Raw genomic sequence first — 6,000 nt, forward strand, 5'->3', positions numbered from 1 at the left:
TCCTGCACTGGCAGACAGATTCTTTACCACTGGGCCACCAGGGAAGTCCTTACTTTCGATAGAAGTCTGTTAATATGTGGCTCTATAATAAACATACTATGTTATTTATATAAAATTTGTATATTATTCAATAGTTTTATAATTTAATAAAATCAATACTATATAACATGATATATATAATTTAGAAATGATGTCAAGCACTTACAAATGTAATAAACATAAACATCAAATTGAATAAATATTAATTTAATTGAGTTGGGAAAGATTCTTGAGAGTCCCTTGGGCTGCAAGGAGATCCAACCAGTCAATTCTAAGGGAAATCAGTCCTGAATATTCATTGGGAGGATTGATGCTGAAGCTGAAACTCCAATACTTTGGCCACCTGATGCAAAGAACTGGCTCATTGGAAAAGACCCTGATGCTGGATAAGATGGAAGGCAGGAGGAGAAGGGGAAGGCACAGGAGATGGTTGGGTGGCATCACTGACTCAATGGACATGAGTTTGAGTAAGCTCCAGGAGTTGGTGATGGACAGGAAAGCCTGGCATACTACAGTGCATGGGGTCGCAAAGAGTGGACGACTGAGCGACTGAACAACAACAAATCTGAATACTTATACATATACTGCATGTGTGTGCGAGTGTATGTTGTACATGTTAAGTGTGGGTGTGTGCATTTGTTTTTATAGACAGCAATAATGTACTGTATGGTGCATGTAAATGGATGCATAGTTAACTAAGTATTCAAACATTCATTAAAATGTCTAAACAGTGGGGATTCTCTATTTTATATTTTTGGTTGTGTAATTCAGGAAAGTCTCTTGTCTTCTCCTGTGTCCTCTGATGTCTGTCACTCCATCATGTCTGTTGCTCTTAGTTCCAGAATAGTGTAGTTAATTGCCAACAGCAAAGGGCAAGAAAGCAGAAATTAAAATTCACACTAATAATATGTGTTTATTGGACTTTTTGTGTTTACAGATTCCTTCTTTGCTGCATAGTCATCATTTACTTCTTTGAACACCTACAGCATTAAATAATACACTATCTTCCATTTCCAAGTGTGTACATGTGAATGCATTTGTCTGTAACACATTTTTTTTTCCCTCAAGAGGCTATAAGATAGCCAAGGATAAGGACCAAACCTTATTTTATGTTTCTAACATTCCCCCTTGTTGCCAGCCAAAGTGGTTTCCAACAAATACCTGATGTTTATCTACTATGTATTTTATGATTTCTACATTGAGGCAAATTTGATAACTTCAGGAATACTTAAACTGCTTTATACTTTATACTTTGATAAGTATTAGCATATACATTTTTCTAGTAGTCATGTATGGATGTGAGAGTTGGACTGTGAAGAAAGCTGAGTGCCGAAGAATTGATGCCTTTAAACTGTGGTGTTGGAGAAGACTCTTGAGAGTCCCTTGGACTGCAAGGAGGTCCAACCAGTCCATTCTGAAGGAGATCAGCCCTGGGATTTCTTTGGAAGGAATGATGCTAAAGCTGAAACTCCAGTACTTTGGCCACCTCATGCGAAGAGTTGACTTGTTGGAAAAGACTCTGATGCTGGGAGGGATTGGGGGCAGGAGGAGAAGGGGACAACAGAGGATGAGATGGCTGGATGGCATCACTGATTCTATGGACGTGAGTTTGAGTGAACTCCGGGAGTTGGTGATGGACAGGGAGGCCTGGCGTGCTGCGATTCATGGGGTCGCAAAGAATCGGACACAACTGAGTGACTGAACTGAACTGAACTGAGTATATATATAACAGATAAAGAATAAAGCAGTGGCTCTGGCAAGAAGAACCTGGCTTAATGTATTTACTCATGTTCAGTTCTAGAATGTAGATATTAATGTCCCCTAAATACTGATATTATTAGAAAAAATATTGTCTAAAGCACCTACCTTTTACATTCTCTCCCCTTAGATTTAAAGAACTTGATATTTTAGAATATAATCAAAAATATATGTTGGTTTTAAGGCCAAATTTAAATTTTCTTCCATGGATCTCTTATGGCGCCTGATAGAGATCCGCTGAAGGTGGAAGGCAGGCATTTGCAGAGATAGAAGTTATGACAAAGAAGGCCTATGGTTCGGTTATTGTCCTCTTTTATATTTATTGAGAATAAAGTGAGGTTTAAGAATTATTAGGTTAATTTATTCACTTAGGCATTTCCTTTTGTACTACATAGTTTGAAGCAGCCACCTGCATATATCAGTTTTGCCTGATAAAGTATCCACACGCTGCATGTTCAGTCGTCATTGAAAGCTTTTGTTCCTGTTGCTCTTTGCCTTACTGCCCTCTGTCTTTTCCTTCTTCCTCCTCACAGTGAAAACCACCGGCTCGCAAAGTAATGCTTTAGACTCCCAGGAATAATTCTAGGAAAAGAGGTCAAATCCCCCCCAAAATAATCCTCAGACACTCCAAAGCAAACCAAGAACTCACCTATGAAAAATAAACTCTTGCTTTATTTCTGAATCCCTGTCTTGGCCTCATTCTGCTCTTCTCCTATCTACCTTCCATTAACTATGTGAAAAAAGAAAAAAAACCTGAGGTTTAGTACACTCTGCTCTCCTTTTTACAAAGTACCTGACCATGTTCTGGTAACTTTCTGGATATCAGAGTCACCTTCCACAGCTCATATGCCCTTGTTGATCTGCCCCCAGAGATTGGAGAATAGTAACTGCCCACAGCTTGGTGACTGGAGTAGAGCTTCTCATTGATAGAGCTCCTGCCATTGGCTACTGTCCCCTTGGGATTTCCAAGCTTAGCTTTCCCTAGAACCCTAATATTCTTTCCTCTTCACAGAGACACACATTTGTTACTTTGTTTCAGGCTTTGTCTGTCCTTCACTTTTCTTTCCCCAGAATTAGTAAATCTTGGCTACTAAAGTTTCACTTTAATATCTCCTTGGATGGCACCCTTGAGTAGTGGATATGTCTTTTTAAATCGACAAAAGTATCAAGAGTTGGTCTAGTGTCTAGAACTGGATGCTGCCCACCTGTCCTTTCCTTTTTAACTTGTGTAATTCCTTCTCATCTATGATTTTTTTTAATATCCTCCTCAATAAAACCTTGTAAAATCAGTTTAAAGCCCATAAACATTCCATGAATCCTCCAAACGAAATCAATCTTTACCTCACTTTCTCTTGTCAACACTCCAGCCATCAATCAGTGTTTTGCAAACTTACATGCCACCTCCCCAATTAAACAGAATTTCCTAAATAATGATAACTAAAATTATTATTGCAACTTTAATCTAAATGTGACTATACACTAAGCCCTTAGATAACCACTTTCTATTCATTATCTCATTTGCACTTTATGACATCTGTTTGTAGTAAGCATTATGTCCATTTTTAATGCAGAAAATGAGCATTATAGAGAATAAGTTCATTGACCAATGTCCTCTAGCTAGGAAAAAAAGAGCCAGATAATTTTTCTACTTTTTTGCTTACTATTTTGTAACATATATTTATGTTTTTATTATTTGCCTCCTCCTCCACTAGAATGTAAATCCTTAAGGACAGAGATTTTAATCTGTTCTATTCACTGCTGTGTCTACAATAGCACTTGGCCTCTAGTACAGTCTCTGTCTCTGTCTCTCTCTCTCTCTCTATATATATATATACAGATATATATATATACACACCAATGCATCATAAAATAATTAAGTAAATTATGTAAGTTCCAATGAAGTGTACAACACAAATGCTTTTCATCCCCCAAGGCCTGCCTCAAATGCCACACTGTGAATCTTTCCTAGACTTTCCACCCATCTTCCAAACTAGAAGTGATCTTACTCTTCCATATACTCTAGCTCTTTCACAGCAGTGATCAATCTTATAGTTCATCATTTACCTGTTGGTCTAAGTACAAATATGGGCTTCCCTGGTGACTCAGTGGTAAAGAATCTGCCTGCCAATGAAGGAAACATGAGTTTGATCCCTGGGTCAGGAAGATCCCTTGGAAAAGGAAATGGCAAGCCATTAGAGTAATCCTGCCTGGGAAATCCCATGGACAGAGGAACCTGGCGGGCCACAGTCTATGGGGTCACAAAAGAGTCAGACACAACTTAGCAACTAAACAACTAAGTACAAATAAATGTAAAGCCCTTTTCAACATAAAAAACCCTCCAAATTAAAAAAAAAGTTTTTTTTTAAATTTTAAAAAATGTTAAAGTATGTATTTATTTTGTTTTTATTCAACCTGCCTTCTCAAAGAAGACAATGAAGAAAAAGATAACCAGGCAGCCTCAGATGTGCCTAAAGTTCAAAAAGTCACTTTTCAAAGAAGGAAAGGGCACCAGGGTCCAGTTGGAACATGGCTTTGTTTTCTGTGACTTCACAGCTGCCACACAGTCATGACAAAGCCAACATCAGGCACATTCTTCCCCTCCAAGAAGGTGTAGTTAGGTGTGGTTGGTGAAGGAAGGGACACCATGGTTCAGTGGAGCAAAGTATAATGGGATGGACCATCCCAGTGGAGACCCCAACACCAGTATGGCACAGCTGCCCCTCACCTGAGACAACCTATGCTTTTCTCTCGTATGAATAGAAAGAAGGATCAGTTCAGTTCAGTTCAGTTCAGTCGCTCAGTCATGTCCGACTCCTTGCGACCCCATGAATCGCAGCACACCAGGCCTCCCTGTCCATCACCAACTCCCGGAGTTCACTCAGACTCATGTCCATCGAGTTGGTGATGCCATCCAGCCATCTCATCCTCTGTCGTCCCCTTCTCCTCCTGCCCCGAGTCCCTCCCAGCATCAGAGTCTTTTCCAATGAGTCAACTCTTCGCATGAGGTGGACAAAGTACTGGAGTTTCAGCTTTAGCATCATTCCTTCCAAAGAAATCCCAGGGCTGGTCTCCTTCAGAATGGACTGGTTGAATCTCCTTGCAGTCCAAGGGACTCTCAAGAGTCTTTTCCAACACCACAGTTCAAAAGCATCAGTTCTTCGGCGCTCAGCCTTCTTCACAGTCCGACTCTCACATCCATATATGACCATAGGAAAAACCATAGCCTTGACTACACAGACCTTTGTTGGCAAAGTAATGTCTCTGCTTTTGAATATGCTATCTAGGTTGGTCATAACTTTCCTTCCAAGGAGTAAGCGTCTTTTAATTTCATGGCTGCAGTCACCATTGGCAGTAATTTTGGAGCCCAAAAAATAAAGTCTGACACTGTTTCCACTGTTTCCCCATCTATCTCCCATGAAGTGATGGGACCGGATACCATGGATATATTTTACATACATACATATATATGCATGTAAAATATTTACACTAATATGTGTCCTATAAAATATTATATCTAATATATATTCACTATGTATATTTTAGAAAGACTATACATAACCCCATGTTGTACCCCTTTCCTAATTGATCAATTTTATATATATTAACAATATATACATATTATATATACTAATATATATTTACACATGAAAAGAGCATGTAGAATATAACATATACTTGATCAGTAAGTAAAGGCACACAACATGAAATTCACAATCTAAACACCTCTTTTATATTAAAAAATTATACAAATTGTATTTTATCATTACTTTTTAATTATTTTAAAAATAAGAAAATTTAGATAAAATAATAAGATCCATTGTAAAGTATCTAAATCAATTTTTCTTTGTTGATGCAAGTGAATAGAGCATAGGTATGAAATCCTGAAAGCCACCAGAATCCAAAAAGTAAGAAGATGAAAGTAATAACATTTTTGCTTACTGGTACTAATGTCCACAGCCTCTAGGGCACGTTTGAGAAAAATTCCTAAGAAAAAAATTTTTAAATAAATAAAACTGTGTAGACACCTTCTTGATTACACACTCAAAATACTGATTAAGGAAGATACAACTCTAAAGTTAAATCACAGATTTTATATTGTTAAAAAAAAAAAATCAGCATGGTAACACCAAACATCTTTTCAGAATCTTTGGGGACTTTTGAATTTTCTATTGAGAAATCTAGGTTTTTAAAATTGTTTTAAAC

This window comes from Bubalus bubalis, chromosome 7 (assembly GCF_019923935.1).
Source record: "Bubalus bubalis isolate 160015118507 breed Murrah chromosome 7, NDDB_SH_1, whole genome shotgun sequence".
In the NCBI taxonomy this organism is placed as follows: Eukaryota; Metazoa; Chordata; class Mammalia; order Artiodactyla; family Bovidae; genus Bubalus; species Bubalus bubalis.